General features: G+C 36.7%; 1 protein-coding gene across 3 annotated transcripts in view; it reads left to right on the top strand.

The window, feature by feature from the left end:
* Window positions 1-1,807: 1,807 nt before the first annotated feature.
* The window catches only part of C8H1orf159 (chromosome 8 C1orf159 homolog), a 189,810-nt gene continuing 172,203 nt past the window's right edge, over window positions 1,808-19,414 (top strand). For 2 of the 3 annotated variants that reach the window (XM_053690471.1, XM_053690468.1), the window contains exon 1: window positions 1,808-1,985. The gene's annotated coding sequence lies outside the window, so the exon portion shown is untranslated. Of the gene's footprint in view, window positions 2,030-19,414 lie in introns of all 3 variants that reach the window. The other variant, XM_053690470.1, reaches the window with a different exon arrangement.

The raw sequence follows: 19,414 nt of genomic DNA, 5'->3' as shown, positions 1-19,414 counted from the left end.
TTTGGCTATTGAAAACTAATTGCAGTAAATTACTTTTACTGCAAGATTTTACTTTTTATACAGGATAATGGGAAGGCCAAATGGCTTTTAGGTTGGTTTATTTTTTCAGTTTTTACAATGTGTACAGCTATGTTATACTTATAAAGTGTAATGTTGTATGCATTACCTATTTACTGTAAAACATTATTCTGTAACAGACAGAAACCGCAAAAAAATGTAATGGCTGACTTTGCCAACCTATATTGCAAAAAAAAACTTTGAAAAAACAAATGAGTATTTAATTGTTGGCTATTTTTTTTTTAATAAATAGGTGTATAACTTCAATGGCTAGAAGTCATATTCAAATATTTTGGTTGTGATAAAACATAAATACTACTGCTAAACAGCCTAAAGTAGAAAAAAAATAGCCATACATTTGGATGTTTAGTTTTTATAGTTATTCTAAATATAGGCTTCACAACAAAGCTTTTAATTATATGTACCTGATTAGACTTCTAAATTTATAACCTGCTTTTTAATATACCTGCTAACATTTTGCATTCTATGTGCTATCCACCAAGTATATTCAACTAAAGCTCTAACAGCCCATATTTAAAGGATTTCCCTAATTCAGCACAGGTGAGAGACGTGAAATACATAAAATCTGGCGAGTTTGAGCTCTTTCAGGACTGGAGTTGAGTAATCTTGCTTTACACGTGGCTGCCCTATAAAATCATTCATAGGCAATACTGAGGGATCTAGCTACACTCCCAGTAGTGGATTACCGCTCAGAGCCTACCTATCTATGTATGCTTTTCATCAAAAAGATTGACGCAAACTAGATAATAGGAGTAAGTTGGAAACTTGTTTAAAATGGTTTGTCTATCTGAAACAGAAAATATTTTGGCTTTCATGTTCCTTTATTATAGATACAGGTACAAACCCCTTTATCCAAACTGCTCTGGATATAAAAAAGGTTTGGATTTCTACATGTTATAATACAGAGTATACATGCAACCTAAAGGTAGGTTTATTTATAATTAATAATATAGTTTAATACTTTTGTATACATAGCACCATCAAAAAGATAATACTGTAATACAAAAGAATTGTTGTTTTATATAAATATATAGACTATTTTCATTTTAGAGCATACTTCTGGGGAAAATAGTAATTGATCTTTTTTACTTACAAAAATATTAATGAAAAAGTATGAATTACTTAATATATAACAAGAGATTCCTAGCCAGTGTTGAATATATTAGATGGGGGGGGGGGGGGGAGTATGCACTCATTTGGTTATATTAATGACTAAAGATACGTCCTTATTTTTGTTTAAATGGTTTAAAACTAAATATCGTGTATCTGTATAATCACTTCCATGATCCTTCCCTTATAATAATGAGGAAAATTTAATTGCAAGTTGCAAATGCTCAACACGTTATTCAAATCCCTGAACTCTCTCGTACTCATTTTAAAGCCCCGTGTGAATCCCTGTTAAAATAATTCACGTTTGGCTGCAACTTTCTCACAGAAAAAAAAAATCTATTCGTCATTTTTCGCATATTAACTTAAAAAAATGGCAAACATTTGTACGTCTGATTAAAAAAAATGCCCCTGAACACTAAATCAATGCACTGATTAAACAAAATGTATGGCGTTCGATACGTGACCAAAAACTCGCAAAGTAAAAGTGCAAATAAATGTACGCATGCGCACTACCTATTAATACCTATGGTTTGCATCTGCGCAGTCGGTTCTGCGTGATTTGTACTCCGCATGCGTGATCGTACAGGTGGGGAATTGTATTTTTTTTTTTTTATTATTTTTTTAAACAACTGGAACAGTATCCGTAGCGAATGTTTGTAGGTTTGTTTTTTTATATTGTCCAGCTTAACGGTTCGTATAACAAGAAGCCTCCCCTCAGCCAGCACAGATGGAGTTTGACTTCCGGGAACAAGCTGTCTATTGAATCGTGTTGGCTGTCAGAGCAATACGCGCTCTATGTGAGTTGGGGAATAGGCTGCAGTCTACTCTATGTTGCACTAATGTAAGCGGCTCGGCTCATCTTGTCCCGTTTCCCCCTGACCCCATTGGCCAGTAGCTACTATCTGTTGCATCTACCTCCCTTGCAGATCCTCACAAACAGGGGAGGGAGGTGAGATCAGCTTCTCATCTGGTTTCAAACTACATAAATAACCTTGTGTATATCATTATTTGTTAAAATGAAAGGTTACAACACAGTGTTCTCCACAGAGAGTATTACTGCCCTGTAGATGAGGTTAAACACATAGTGCAATAATAAAATGCTGTTAACCTCTTTACAGGAGTTAAACACATAGTACAATAATAAAAATGCTAAACACATAGTACAATAATAAAATACTCTATTGCTTGCTTTACACAGAGTATTTTCATTTTGCACTGTTATGGCTTTAATAGAAATCGTATAGCATTATGTTTTTAAAGGACTCTTGAACAGCTCTTGTGTTGTGCCAAGTCAAGCCATAAGACAGTAATATGTCATGTAGAATATCAGTAGTCAGTGCAATGTTCAGAAGCTGAACATAAACCATCATTTATTATATGCAGCATATGAAGTCACAGCCAGAGCACAGGTTGTTTGGTTTCAGTTTCATTTTAGATGACTATGGCCACATCTGCTCAGTTTAAAGGGACACTAAACCCAATTTTTTTTTTCTTTCATGATTCAGATAGAGCATGCAATTTTAAGCAACTTTCTAATTTACTCCTATTAATTTTTTTTTCTTTCTCAAGCTATCTTTATTTAAAAAAACAGGAATGTGATGCATAGGAGCCGGCCCATTTTTGGTTGAGAACCTGGGTTATGCTTGTTTATTGGTGGGTAAATGTAAGCCTCCAATAAGCAAGCACTATCTATGGTGCTGAACCTAAAATGGGCTGGCTGCCAAGATTTACATTCCTGCTTTTAAAATAAAGATGGCGAGAGAACAAAGAAAAATTGATAATAGGAGTAAATTAGAAAGTTGCTTAAAATGTCATGCTCTATCTGATTCCAAAAAGAAAAAATTTGGGTTCAGTTGTCCCTTTAATGTCTTGCAAAATACTTATGTCTCATTTGATGTCGGATACAAATACATTTAAACCCCACGTGGATTTAGCTTAGGCAAATTGCAGTGTTTTCTGTTAAAGGAAAAGTAAACTATCATGTACCCGTATGCAGAATCGCATAGCCCAGCGAAAATTAGTTTAACTTTAATTCATCCATTTTTTTTTTAAATCATTATTTATCTCCATAATGTACCTTTCAAAACGCAATCATATCTCGCTGTCACTCGGCCTGCATATAAAAAAAAAAATGTATTTTGGAATGACGAATATCATCTTTTTCATTGGTCCCCCACTTGCGTCCCAACCGATTCACTTCACGCCCACAATTGACAATACGCATGCGTGTCTCATGGAATTCTCAGCCTCTATTGAAGCGCGTTCATGTGAGACGCATGCGCATTATCTTTTGAGCCGCACATTTCAGACTGTTTTTATCGTTTTGTTGATGCATGCGCAATAAAGGAGGCTTTACTGGAACGCGCACTGATGTAAACGGGTGGGACCGCTCTTACGTGAGAAATAGAAAAAGCAGGAAATGAGCGGGTGGGAGGAGGATGTGAAGAAAACAGTATGCGATTTATTATATAATTATATACAAAAGACAAATGAATTTAAAAAAAAAAAGTTAGCGACTGCATTTCTCTTTAGAAGATTAATGAATGGCATTAATTGTGAAGCGCAAAATTAACTTTCACGTTTTAAAGGGACATGACTCAAATTTCTTTTATGATTCAGGAGTGTACATTTAAAAAAACAAACTCCAATTTACTTCTGTTATCAAATTTACTTAGTGCTCTTGGTATGCTTTGTTGAAAAGCAGCTAGGAGCATGCACTTGACTGGGGCAATATTTGGCAGCGGTTGTGTAACTATTATATATTTGCAAGAACAGAAGGTGGCCGCAGTTTCCTGTTATGTACAGCTCCAGAGCTTTTGCATGCTACCTATCTAGATATCTCAATGAATTCAATGCGAATGAAGTACATTTGATAATATGTCAAATAAAAATTTAAAAAATTGTATTCTCTGAATCACGAAAAAATAATTTTGGGTCTCATATCTGAATATTAACTTCTTGTGCCAAATTGACGTAGGTATTGGTAATACGTCACACAGTACTTTGCCCAGCATACTGTGTTGACGTAGTACCTACATCCATTACTTTGTTACATGCTGCGGTCCCAGCTGTCATCTTAGACAGCAGAGGCTGCAGCTGGGGACAAAAGGCATCTGCTCCCTTACTATATGAAGGCAGGTCACCGGTTGTTACAGAGTGACACTTTCTGTAACGATCCTCCGTTGGTGCCAAGAAGGAGGGAGGTGTGTGGGTGTCCCAGCATAGGAGGGAGGGGTGCGGTTCCCTGTACTACAGAAAAAAGATGAAGGGAGAGGCAGTGATGGGTCCCTACACTATTGAACAATATCAGGGAGTGGGACCCTATGCTACAGAAAAAGGTGATCTGGAGGGTAAGGGGGGGTCCCAAAACTACATAAAAATAAATAAAATTAATAGTAATTAAATCATAATTTGTTACTAGCAGACTGGCTGCCAGTAACAAATATGACGGGGAGGAGGGATCTACACTACAGAAATATTAAAACATATATATTTTGTTTTTAAGTAAATAAAAGCCCTAAACTACATACTGGCAGACTGGGGGGGAGCTGTTTGAGAGGGAACATGGGGGGGAGGTGGCAGGTGGGAAGGTAATCCCTACACTAGAGCAAATATTAACCGTACAAACTACCCCTTCACTGTCTGGAATTTCAGAAATAAGCGTGATGCGCAGCTGTAATTAGCAGCCTTCTAATTGCCAAAGAACACCGGCAAAGCCATGCATGTCTGCTGTTTCTTTACAAAGGGAATCCAATAGCTCCTACAACCCATTTGTCTTATGACTTTACTAGTTGTGTGTAAAGAACCCAAAGTTTGTGAGGTTTTTTTTTTTTTATGATTTTATTTGACGGCCAAATGGTGGCATCGGATATACCAAAATGGGCTTAGATCATTATATTGGGTTGTCTATTTTAAAGTGAAGGTCCATTTTGATGAATTTAAAAACAAGGGCACTTTAATTCATCAAAATTGACATTTCACTGTTTTCTTCAAAAACTTACCTTTTAATCCTGACAGCCGCTCCAGCGATTCCCCCAGCCGTCGGAAGCCTCTGCAGACGTCAGAAATGACGAATCATGCTTCCTCCAATCACAGCTCCCCCCCCCCGGGGGAATCTTGACCTGATGCAACGCTGTGATTGGAAGAAGCCGGATTCATCATTTTGGACCCGTGAAGACGGCTTGTGACGGGCAGAGGAAGTGCTGGAGCGGCTGCCACGATTAAAAGGTACATTTTTGAAGAAAACAGTGAAATGTCAGTTTTGATGAATTAAAGTGCCCTTGTTTTTAATAGGTTTATTTAAAAACCGGGCACTAATTCATCAAAATGGACCTTCACTTCAAAAATATATATATATATATATATATATATATATATATATATATATATATATATATATATATATATATATATATATATATATATATATATATATATATATATATATATATATATATATATATATATATATATATATATATATATATATATATATATATATATATATATATATATATATATATATATAGAAACACACAGGTGGCACTCAGAGTAGGTAACAGTACCTTTTATTAGGTGAGCAACGTTTCGAGGCTCCTGCCCCTTGAGTGCCACCTGTGTGTTTCTATTTTGAAGTTTACCTTGGGACCCAGTGAAGGGGGGCCTGTCAGGTGTTGCACCAGGACTCTTTGTGTTTACTATATGACTTTTGGAATTGTGTTGTGCTGATCCTTTGTGTTCACACTTAAACTGAGTGATAGCAGAAATTCTAAAAATTCTCAGGTACCTTGGGCAAGTTTTGCTCTGAAATTCCCAATAGCAAAGGTTAAAGGGACATTCCAGTGTAAAAATTTTTTTTAAATCATTTTCTTTTTTTCTATTGTGTCTGTGTTTAACATCTGCAAAGGGCTTGAATACGTAGTCAGAGTTGGTTGTGCTCCGGTGCTGCTTAAAGGGATAGTCTACTCCAAAAATGTTATTGTTTAAAAAGATAGATAATCCCTTTATTACCCATTCCCCGGTTTTGCATAACCAGCACCGTTATATTAATATACTTTTTACCTCTGTGATTACCTTATATCTAAGCCTCTGCAGATTGCCCCCTTATCTCAGTTCTTTTGACAGACTTGCATTTTAGCCAATCAGTGCACAATATAATCGATATGTCACACATAAACTAGTGCTGTCTAGCTGTAAAAATCTATCAAAATTTACTGATAAGAGGCGGCCTTCAGGGGCCTAGAAATTAGCATATTAGCCTACCTAGGTTTAGCTTTCAACAAAGAATACCAACAGAACACATTAGATTTGATTATTAAAAGTAAATTGAAAAGTTTTTAAAAATTGCATGCCCACTTTGAATCATGAAAGTTTAATTTTGACTTGGCTGTCCCTTTAACAACATCATACAGCTGATGAGCAAACGAGAAGTAGGAATACATGTGTATGCTCATATCCCAGGCTGTATTTTTATCCTATTGTTTCAGAAATATATCTGACTTTTTAACAGCTTTGAAAGACTTAAACAAAGTAAATGCATTTGTAAAGAAATAAAACGCTTTAGTTAAAGGGACATGAAACCCAACGTTTTTATTTTGTGATTCAGATAGAGCATAAGATTTTATATAACGTTCTAATTTACTTTTATTATCTAATTTGCTTTGTTTTATTGGTATCCTTTGTTAAAAAGCATGCCTAGGAAGGCCCAGAAGCAGCAGTGCACTACTGGGAGCTAGCAGTTGATTGGTGGTGCACATATAGTGCATTGCTGTTCCTTCAACAAAGGATACCAAGAGAATGAAGCACATCTGATAATATAAGTAAATAGAAAATTTGTTTAAAAGGATAGGAAAGTCAAAATTAAACTTGCATGATTAAGATAGTCCTTGTAAATTTTAAGACACTTTTAAATTCACTTCTATTTTCAAATGTGCTTTGTTCTCTTGGTATCCCTTGTTAAAAAATAATACACACATATCCTACACTAGTGGGAGCTAGCTGCTTACTTATTGGTGCCTGCACACATTTGTCTCTGGTGATTGGCTGACTAGATGTGTTCAGCTAGCTGCCAGCAGTGCAATCCTGTTCCTTTAGCAAAGGATACCAAGATAATCAAGCACATTTAACCCCTTAATGACCGGACCATTTTTCAATTTTCTTACCCTTAATGACAATGGCTATTTTTACATTTCTGCAGTGTTTGCGTTTAGCTGTAATTTTCCTCTTACTCGTTTACTGTACCCACACATATTATATACCGTTTTTCTCGTCATTAAATGGACTTTCTAAAGATACCATTATTTTCATCATATCTTATAATTTACTAAAAAAAATGATAAAATATGAGGAAAAAATGGAAAAAAACACACTTTTTCTAACTTTGACCCCCAAAATCTGTTACACATCTACAATCACCAAAAAAACACCCATGCTAAATAGCTTATAAATTTTGTCCTGAGTTTAGAAATACCCAATGTTTACATGTTCTTTGATTTTTTTTTGCAATTTATGGGGCAATAAATACAAGTAGCACTTTGCTATTTCCAAACCACTTTTTTTCAAAATTAGCGCTAGTTACTTTGGAACCCTGATATCTGTCAGGAATACCTGAATATCCCTTGACATGTATATATTTTGTTTTAGAAGACATCCCAAAGTATTGATCTAGGGCCATTTTGGTATATTTCATGCCACCATTTCACCGCCAAATGCGATTAAAAAAAAAAAAAAAAAATTCACTTTTTCACAAATTTTGTCACAAACTTTAGGTTTCCCACTGAAATTATTTACAAACAGCTTCTGCAATTATGGCACAAATGGTTGTAAATGCTTCTCTGGGATCCCCTTTTTCAGAAATAACAGACTCATATGGCTTTGTGGTTGCTTTTTGGTAATTAGAAGGCCGCTAAATGCCGCTGCGCACCACACATGTTTTATGCCCAGGAGTAAAGGGGTTAATTAGGGAGCTTGTAGGGTTAATTTTAGCTTTAGTGTAGTGTAGTAGACAACCCCAAGTATTGATCTAGGCCCATTTTGGTATATTTTATGCCACCATTTCACTGCCAAATGCGAGCAAATAAAAATAAAAAAATAAAAAACTTTACATTTTTCACAATTTTAGGTTTCTCACTGAAATTATTTACAAACAGCTTGTGCTATTATGGCAGAAATTGTTGTAAAAGCTTCTCTGGGATCCCCTTTGTTCAGAAATAGCAGATTTATATGGCTTTAGCGTTGCTTTTTGGTAATTAGAAGGCCGCTAAATGCTGCTGTGCACCACACGTAAATTATGCCCAGCAGTGAAGGGGTTAAATTAGGTAGCTTGTAGGGAGCTTGCAGGGTTAATTTTAGAGCTCAGCCTGACACATCCCACCCCCTGATCCCTCCCAAACAGCTCTCTACCCTCCCCCACCCCACAATTGTTACCGCCATCTTAAGTACTGGCAGAAAGTCTGCCAGTACTAAATAAAAGTTTTTTTTTTTTTTTTTTTTTTTTTTAAATAAAAATTATAAAATATTTTAGTTGTGATGGACCCCTGCCTTAGCACCAACCTCCCTGATCCCCCCCCCCCTCCAGCTCTCTAACCCTCTCCCCTACCTAATTACCGCCATCTTGGGTACTGGCAGCTGTCTGCCAGTACCCAGTTTGGCCCCACAAACCAAACTATTTTAATTTTATTTATAACTTTTATTTGTATGCTTAATTATTTCTGTAGTGTAGCAGCCCCCTCCCAGATCCTTTTAAATGTAAAAAAAAAAAAAATAACTTTTTTTCCCCTTCCTTTTTCATTGGTGTCAGTGTGGACAATGCGCGCATGCGCGCCCACGTGCACGTGCGTGCATCGTGCACGGGCGCACACACGCTCCCTCCTCCCACCGGACAAAGGCACCATCACTACCGGTGCAGAGAGGGCCACAGAGTGGCTCTCTCTGCATCGGAGGCTTGTAAAGTGGTATTGCAGGATGCCTCCATATCGAGGCATCACTGCAATACCCTCAGAGCTGCTGGAAGTGATTGTGATCACTTCCAGCACTCTGTTAGACAACTGACGTACCAGGTACGTCCATTGTCATTAACTGCTTGTTAATGCATGACGTACCTGGTACGTCAGTTGTCATTAAGGGGTTAAAGGGACATGAAACCCAAATTTTTTTCTTTGATAATTTAGAAAGAACATGCCATTTTAAACAATTTTCTTATTTACTTCCATTATCTAATTTGCTTCATTCTCTTGATATCCTTTGCTGAAAATATTATCTAGATAGGCTTAGTAGCTGCACATAGATGCCTCGTGTGATTGGCTCACCTATGTGCATTGATATTCCTTTAACAAAGGATATCTAAATAATTAAACAAATTAGATAATATAAGTAAATGAGAAAGTTGTTTAAAATTGAATTCTCTGTCTGAATCATGAAAGAAAAAATGTGGGTTTAATGTCCCTTTAATAATAGAGGAAAAATCATGAAATACAATTTTGAAGTTTCAGTCCCTTTAAATGTTGTATGCTCTATATGAATAATGAAAAAAGAAATGGAATACTCTAGAATGTCTCTGTAATACTGTAAAACATTTTTTTCAGCACAAGTAAACCCTGTTTATTTATCTAGTCTGCCAGTTCCCCTACCTATGTGAAAATGTTAGCTTTAATTAGTCCTCAAGGTATCATAATACAAAAAAAAATTCTGAGGATAATTATAATGTGAACAATATCATGTCTCTCTTAAAATAGGAATTTTCCGCATTCGAATACTATCAAAGTATATGAATGCACATGCCTAATTTTTACGCTGCACTTGTAATTTAGACCTGTGTGTTTAACCCTTTAGCAGAGAATAACGTCCACTTCTGAGCTGGATATAGGCTGGTGGTTGGTGGCTACAGACGTGCGACTCCTGATGTGTTAAGCTTAGGATGGAAGTGATTGCCACTGCGTAGCAAACTCTATAGCTGCCATAATAATAACAAAATGCTCTAGCACATTTAAATAAATACACTTATGTTCCTGTTACCCTTTGCGGGGGGGGGTAAAATGCACATTTAAAGGAACATGAAACCCAATTTTTTTTCTTTCTTGATTTCGATAGAGAATACAATACAAGGGACAGTTAATTGGGACATTGATGGCACATTTTCATTGTTATTGTTTTAAAAGACAGATAATCCCTTAATTACCAATTCCCCAGTTTTGCATAACCAACACAGTTATAATTATACACGTTTTACCTCTGTAATTACCTTGTATCTAAGCCTCAGCAGACTGCCCCCTTATTTCAGTTCTTTTGACAGACTTGCATTTTAGCCAATCGGATCTGCCTCCATGGTAAATTCACATTCATGAGCTCAATGTTATATATATGAAATACGTGAACTAATGCCCTCTAGTGGTGATAAACTATCAAAATGCATTTAGATTAGAGGCAGCCTTTAAGGTCTAAGAAATTGGCATATGAACCGCCTAGGTTTAGCTTTCAACTAAGAATACCAAGAGAACAAAGCGAAATTGGTGATAAAAGTAAATTGGAAAAGTTGTTTAAAATTACATGCCCTATTTGAAACATGAGAGGTTTTTTGGACTTGACTGTCCCTTTAAGAGCAAGCACTTATGGACTAATAAATGCTATACTGAATTATAGCATTTAATTACATTAGTATGTTATACTATGTTTTAAAGGGATATGAAACCAAAAAAAAAAAATATTCAGGCAGAGCATGCAATTTTAAGCAACTTTCTAATTAACTTCTACTATCAAATTTTCTTCATTCTCTTAGTATCATTTATTGAAAAGCAGCGACATAAGTTTAGGAGCATCCATGTATCTGGAGAATAATATTGCAGCAGTTTTGCGAGTATGTTATCCATTTGCAAGATAGCTAGTTGGCAGTACTATCTCCTGTACCTAGGTATCCAACAAAGTATATGATGTGAACAAAGCAAATTTGATAATAGACTTAAATTGGAAGGGGGGGGGGGATTAAATTCTCCGCTCTGAATCCGAAAATATTTTTTGGGGGGTTGCCTATTCCGTTAATGAATATTTAAAAAAAAAAAATCAAATTTGAAAGCTCTTTTTTGTTTTTATAAGTAAAATTGTAAGTTGTGTTTAGTATTCTTAATTTCTTTTGTAGAATGCATGCATGTGACACTCCTAAAAGGTTACATATTTCAAACTGTGCTATATTAAAGCCAGACACCTAGGGAAATCACACCCTACTGGGGAGCATGTTATGTTCTAAGTGCAAAGCAATTGTAAATATTCTCTGGAAAAAATATTTCATACACACCCAACACCAGCAGCACATTTTATTCATTATACATACTTTAATAGAAATGCCATAGAAATTCCTCTGTTAACCCTAATACAAATTTGAGCTGTAATTTATTTATTTTTTTGTGTGAGTTTGAGCTATAAATTATTATTTAAAATAAAACAAAAGTTGTTTTTTTTATATCTTTATCATCATTATCCTATGACATAAGCTATACATTCTAGTGAGTGCCTTCTGTTAGTTTATGCATATTTATAGTTGCAAAGTGCATCCCGGACCACTGACTCATAATATATTATAGGAATGCTGAGCTTGGTGGACTGTCGCGTGTGTGTATATATAGTCCCAAATAAGCACACTCAAACTTAAAGAGACAGTCTACCATAGAATTGTTATTGTTTTAAAAGATAGATAATCCCTTTATTACCCATTCCCCAGTTTTGCATAACCAACACTGTTATATTAATATACTTGTTACCTCTGTGATTACCTTGTATCTAGGAACCTTCTTACAGCCCCCTGATCACATGACTGTGACTGTTTATTATCTATTGTCTTAAATTTAGCATTGTTTTGTGCTAAATCTTAAATAACCCCCTGTGCCTGAACACAGTGTTATCTATATATCCCACGTGTACTTTCTGTCTTTGTGTTGAAAAGAGATTTAAAAAGCATGTGATAAGAGGCAGCCCTCAAAGGCTTAGAAATTAGCATATGAGCCTACCTATGTTTAGTTTAAAATAAGAATACCAAGAGAAAAAAGCAAATTTGATGATAAAAGTAAATTGGAAAGTTGATTAAAATTAAAAGTCCTATCTGAATAATGAAAGTTTACTTTATACTAGACTGTCCCTTTAAAGGGACACTAAACCCAAATTTTAAAGCTTAAGAGCTGGCCCTTATAGGTTTAGCACCATGGATAGCGCTTGCTTATTGGTGGCTACATTTAGCCACCAATAAGCAAGCATAACTCAGGTTTTGACCCAAAAATTGGCCGGCTCATAAGCTTTACATTCCTGCTTTTTAAATAAATATAGCAAGAGAACAAAGAAAAATTGATAATAGGAGTGAATTAAAAAGTTGCTTAAAATTTTACGCTCTGTCTGAATCATTAAAGAAAAAAATTGGGTCTAGTATCCCTTTAAGCAACAACTACCAGGGTGCCAGCATGGATGAATACAGGAACAACAAAGCAAGTACCCACTGGTCTTTTAAAAAAATAAAAGTGACTTTTATTGTCTATCAGACAAAGTAAAAAATGGTGCGCTATCTTAAATGTTCACAAGACCTTACTACCTATATTACTTGAAAAAAACATATGAAGAAATTGGGACATTTAAAGAACAAAAGTTACAGGTCCTTCCTGAAAATCAAAGTGATGATTGGCTGAATAAATTGGCTACTCAAGTAAAGGAATGTAAGGAGGCTTTAATACATTTTAAAAATAGGAAGCTACAAACCGTTACAGATGACTATAAATAAAAACTGGTTTATTTTTGGCTAATTGTAGGTGACAACAGCTGTACCTTTGTACCCAAACGTCCACACAGACCGAGACAACACGCTAGTAGGAGATCCCTACACAATGTCAATAGCAGCTTTGGTTCAGACTCTGATACTCCTCTAATAAAAGTCTCTCTAACTCCAGCTGCTACAAAAGTTTTTTTTTTTTTTCCCCCTCTTTTCAAGGGGTATCCACAAGGTTAAGTTACCAAAGTACCAAAGAAGAGGCGGCACCCAATGGGGGGGGGGGGGGGGGCACAGTAAAGCCTCCAATACAACCAAGGTAGTCGTCGTGAACGAACCTGATTTGGTCATTAAAGGGACACTCAAGTCAAAATTTAACTTTCATGATTCAGATAGAGCATGCAATTTTAAACAACTTTTACAATTTACTTCAATTAACAAAATGTTCAGTCTTTTTATATTTACACTTTTTAGTTACCAGCTCATACTGAGCATGTGAAAGAATTCATAGAATATATGTAAATGCATTTGTGATTGGCTGATAGCTGTCAAATGAGGCAGGAGGAGTGGAAATAGACATAACTGAAATTTGTCCGAAAAAATCTACTACTCATTTGAAGTTCAGATTAAGTGCTATTGTATTGTCTTTATATCATGTATTTGTTGATTATGCAGATCTACTGTATTTACTGGTCCTTTAACATCAGTGTCCGGACTCTCACTTCTACTAAACAAAGGCCTTAGTTTAGTTCCTACTTGACTTTATGACAAACAAGGCGATAAGCCTGCCCAGAGGGCAGTCTACGTTTAAAAAAATACAAACCCCCCAGCTTAAGTTACAAAAAAATAAAAAAAAGTTACATTACAGAAAAAATAAAGCCATCCAAAATAAAAAATTTAAACCTAAACTAATACCCCTAGAAAAATTAAATACCCCCCAAAATAAAAACACACCCTAATCTAATACTAAACTACCAATAGCCCTTGAAAGGGGCAGAGAAGGTCTTCTAGGCGGGTCCATCTTCTATCTTCATCCACAGCGAAGACGGAGTGGTCTTCCCAGATGTGGCTATCCTCGGCGGTGGTGTGGGGGCTCCTTCATGTGATCATCCGCTACACACTGAAGATTGAATGCAAGGTACCCCATATTTTTTGGGGTATTTTGCATTCCTATTGGCTGACATTTTTACATTAGCCAATAGGATGAGAGCTACTGTGTGCAGGCGATTATATTATAAATTTGATGTATATATCAACTGCCAAGAAATTCAACTATCTTTACGGCTGAAGGACTTCTTTCACACATCTGAGGTTGATCAGTGTCGTTATCCTTTCAGAAAGAGTAGTAGATGTGATCTTATTAGTAATAACCCACGCATTAAGACCTATATGTGCTTGGTAACACAGGATCTACAGACGACATGCAATATCAGGTACCGAATTAACATGATGCCACCAAATCACTGGCTAATGAACATAATATTGTTATACGCCCTGCGGATAAGGGTGGCATTATAGTTTTTCTGAATTACAGCGATTTATAATGCTGATATACATCATCAATTGAGTGATGTGTATTAACTTCCTAGGAACCCTTTTTATGGGTTTCAGCAGATCATTGATCACTATATTGCAGAGTTTGTCCTATAATTGGATTGATGATGAAATAGCTGATTTCTTGAGGGTTGAAGACCTGATTTGTCCCATACTTTATACCCTGCCAAAAATCCATAACGACATGGCCAATCCAGTTATATTAATGCTAAAACATAAAATACCAAGATTAAATACAATATTTCATGTTGTAATGTGGTGACATCAAGTATTTTTAGAGGTTGTGAAATCAATTGTATTCTTATATTATTGTTAGATTTCATAAGTTATTAAAAAAATATATATTTGAGCTGGGGCAATATGGGTATACAGTTAATGTATGCGATGTGTTATTTCTATGCATTATAAAGGTAGCCCTCAGTTTACGCCGTGGTTATGTTCCAGAAGGAATGGTTGTAAATCGAAACCATTGTAAATTGAAACCCAGTTTATAATGTAAGTCAATGGGAAGGGAGGGAGATAGGTTCCAGGCCCTCTCAAAATTGTCATAAGTAACACCTAATACATTATTTTTAAAGCTTTGAAATGAAGACTTTAAATGCTAAACAGCATTATAAACCTAATAAAATAATCACACAACACAGACTTCACTTGCATTTTTCTGCAAACAATTATTTCTTTCATGTAATTAACAAGAGTCCATGAGCTAGTGACGTATGGGATATACATTCCTACCAGGAGGGGCAAAGTTTCCCAAACCTTAAAATGCCTATAAATACACCCCTCACCACACCCACAAATCAGTTTTACAAACTTTGCCTCCAAGGGAGGTGGTGAAGTAAGTTTGTGCTAGATTCTACGTTGATATGCGCTCCGCAGCAAGTTGGAGCCCGGTTTTCCTCTCAGCGTGCAGTGAATGTCAGAGGGATGTGAGGAGAGTATTGCCTATTGAATGCAGTGATCTCCTTCTACGGGGTCTATTTCATAAGGTTCTCTGTTATCGGTCGTAGAGATTCATCTCTTACCTCCCTTTTCAGATCGACGATATACTCTTATATTTACCATTTCCTCTACTGATTCTCGTTTCAGTACTGGTTTGGCTTTCTACAAACATGTAGATGAGTGTCCTGGGGTAAGTAAATCTTATTTTCTGTGACACTCTAAGCTATGGTTGGGCACTTTATTTATAAAGTTCTAAATATATGTATTCAAACATTTATTTGCCTTGACTCAGAATGTTCAACTTTCCTTATTTCCAGACAGTCAGTTTCATATTTGGGATTATGCTTTAAATTATCATATTTTGTCTTACCTCAAAAATTTGACTTTTTTCCCTGTGGGCTGTTAGGCTCGCGGGGGCTGAAAATGCTTCATTTTATTGCGTCATTTTTGGCGCGGATTTTTTTGGCGCAAAAATTCATTTCCGTTTCCGGCGTCATACGTGTCGCCGGAAGTTGCGTCATTTTTTGACGTTATTTTGCGCCAAAAATGTCGGCGTTCCGGATGTGGCGTCATTTTTGGCGCCAAAAGCATTTAGGCGCCAAATAATGTGGGCGTCTTATTTGGCGCTAAAAAATAAGGGCGTCGCTTTTGTCTCCACATTATTTCAGTCTCATTTTCATTTGCTTCTGGTTGCTAGAAGCTTGATGTTTGGCATTTTTTTCCCATTCCTGAAACTGTCTTATAAGGAATTTGATTTATTTTGCTTTATATGTTGTTTTTTCTCTTACATATTGCAAGATGTCTCACGTTGCATCTGAGCCAGAAGATACTACAGGAAAACCACTGCCTGCTGGATCTACCAAAGCTAAGTGTATCTGCTGTAAACTTTTGGTAGCTATTTCTCCAGCTGTTGTTTGTATTAATTGTCATGACAAACTTGTTAAAGCAGATAATATTTCCTTTAGTGATGTACCATTGCCTGTTGCAGTTCCCTCAACATCTAAGGTGCAGAATGTTCCTGATAACATAAGAGATTTTGTTTCTGAATCCATAAAGAAGGCTTTGTCTGTTATTTCTCCTTCTAGTAAACGTAAAAAGTCTTTTAAATCTTCTCTCTCTACAGATGAATTTTTAAATGAACACCATCATTCTGATTCTTTGGACTCTTCTAGTTCAGAGGATTCTGTCTCAGAGATTGATGCTGATAAATCTTCATATTTATTTAAGATGGAATTTATTCGCTCTTTACTTAAAGAAGTACTAATTGCTTTAGAAATAGAGGATTCTAGTCCTCTTGATACTAATTCTATACGTTTGGATAAGGTTTTTAAAGCTCCTGCGGTTATTCCAGAAGTCTTTCCTGTTCCTAATGCTATTTCTGCAGTAATTGCTAAGGAATGGGATAAATTGGGTAATTCATTTACTCCTTCTAAACGTTTTAAGCAATTATATCCTGTTCCGCCTGACAGGTTAGAATTTTGGGACAAAATCCCTAAAGTTGATGGGGCTATTTCTACCCTTGCTAAACGTACTACCATTCCTACGTCAGATGGTACCTCGTTTAAGGATCCTTTAGATAGAAAAATTGAATCTTTTCTAAGAAAAGCTTATCTATGTTCAGGTAATCTTCTTAGACCTGCTATATCATTGGCTGATGTTGCTGCAGCTTCAACTTTTTGGTTGGAAACTCTAGCGCAACAAGTAACAAATCGTGATTCTCATGATATTATTATTCTTCTCCAGCATGCTAATAATTTCATCTGTGATGCCATTTTTGATATTATTAGAGTTGATGTTAGATTTATGTCTCTGGCTATCTTAGCCAGAAGAGCTTTATGGCTTAAGACTTGGAATGCTGATATGGCTTCTAAATCAACTCTACTTTCCATTTCTTTCCAGGGAAACAAATTATTTGGTTCTCAGTTGGATTCTATTATTTCAACTGTTACTGGTGGGAAAGGAACTTTTTTACCACAGGATAAAAAGTCTAAAGGTAAAAACAGGGCTAACAATCGTTTTCGTTCCTTTCGTTTCAACAAAGAACAAAAGCCTGATCCTTCGTCCTCAGGAGCAGTTTCAGTTTGGAAACCATCTCCAGTCTGGAATAAATCCAAGCCTGCTAGAAAGGCAAAGCCTGCTTCTAAGTTCACATGAAGGTACGGCCCTCATTCCAGTTCAGCTGGTAGGGGGCAGGTTACGTTTTTTCAAAGAAATTTGGATCAAATCTGTTCACAATCTTTGGATTCAGAACATTGTTTCAGAAGGGTACAGAATTGGTTTCAAGATGAGACCTCCTGCAAAGAGATTTTTTCTTTCCCATGTCCCAGTAAATCCAGTGAAAGCTCAAGCATTTCTGAATTGTGTTTCAGATCTAGAGTTGGCTGGAGTAATTATGTCAGTTCCAGTTCTGGAACAGGGGATGGGGTTTTATTCAAATCTCTTCATTGTACCAAAGAAGGAGAATTCCTTCAGACCAGTTCTGGATCTAAAATTATTGAATCGTTATGTAAGGATACCAACGTTCAAGATGGTAACTGTAAGGACTATATTGCCTTTTGTTCAGCAAGGGAATTATATGTCCACAATAGATTTACAGGATGCATATCTGCATATTCCGATTCATCCAGATCATTATCAGTTCCTGAGATTCTCTTTTCTAGACAAACATTACCAATTTGTGGCTCTACCGTTTGGCCTTGCTACAGCTCCAAGAATTTTCACAAAGATTCTCGGTGCCCTTCTGTCTGTAATCAGAGAACAGGGTATTGTGGTATTTCCTTATTTGGACGATATCTTGGTACTTGCTCCGTCTTTACATTTAGTAGAGTCTCATACGAATCGACTTGTGTTGTTTCTTCAAGATCATGGTTGGAGGATCAATTTACCAAAGTTCTTTGATTCCTCAAACAAGGGTAACCTTTCTGGGTTTCCAGATAGATTCAGTGTCCATGACTCTGTCTTTAACAGACAAGAGATGTCTAAAATTGATTACAGCTTGTCGAAACTTTCAGTCACAATCATTCCCTTCGGTAGCCTTATGCATGGAAATTCTAGGTCTTATGACTGCTGCATCGGACGCGATCCCCTTTGCTCGTTTTCACATGCGACCTCTTCAGCTCTGTATGCTGAACCAATGGTGCAGGGATTACACGAAGATATCTCAATTAATATCTTTAAAACCGATTGTTCGACACTCTCTAACGTGGTGGACAAATCACCATCGTTTAATTCAGGGGGCTTCTTTTGTTCTTCCGACCTGGACTGTAATTTCAACAGATGCAAGTCTCACAGGTTGGGGAGCTGTGTGGGGATCTCTGACGGCACAAGGAGTTTGGGAATCTCAGGAGGTGAGATTACCGATCAATATTTTGGAACCCCGTGCAATTTTCAGAGCTCTTCAGTTTTGGCCTCTTCTGAAGAGAGAATCGTTCATTTGTTTTCAGACAGACAATGTCACAACTGTGGCATACATCAATCATCAAGGAGGGACTCACAGTCCTCTGGCTATGAAAGAAGTATCTCGAATTTTGGTTTGGGCGGAATCCAGCTCCTGTCTAATCTCTGCGGTTCATATCCCAGGTGTAGACAATTGGGAAGCGGATTATCTCAGTCGCCAAACGTTGCATCCGGGCGAATGGTCTCTTCACCCAGAGGTATTTCTTCAGATTGTTCAATTGTGGGGGCTCCCAGAGATAGATCTGATGGCCTCTCATCTAAACAAGAAACTTCCCAGGTATCTGTCCAGATCCCGGGATCCTCAGGCGGAGGCAGTGGATGCATTATCACTTCCTTGGAAGTATCATCCTGCCTATATCTTTCCGCCTCTAGTTCTTCTTCCAAGAGTAATCTCCAAGATTCTGAGGGAATGCTCGTTTGTTCTGCTAATAGCTCCGGCATGGCCTCACAGGTTTTGGTATGCGGATCTTGTCCGGATGGCATCTTGCCAGCCATGGACTCTTCCGTTAAAACCAGACCTTCTGTCACAAGGTCCTT

The sequence above is a fragment of the Bombina bombina genome, chromosome 8 (genome assembly GCF_027579735.1).
Source record: "Bombina bombina isolate aBomBom1 chromosome 8, aBomBom1.pri, whole genome shotgun sequence".
Taxonomy (NCBI): domain Eukaryota; kingdom Metazoa; phylum Chordata; class Amphibia; order Anura; family Bombinatoridae; genus Bombina; species Bombina bombina.
Note: the sequence above shows the minus strand (reverse complement) of the source record. Positions and strands in the feature narration are given on the sequence as shown.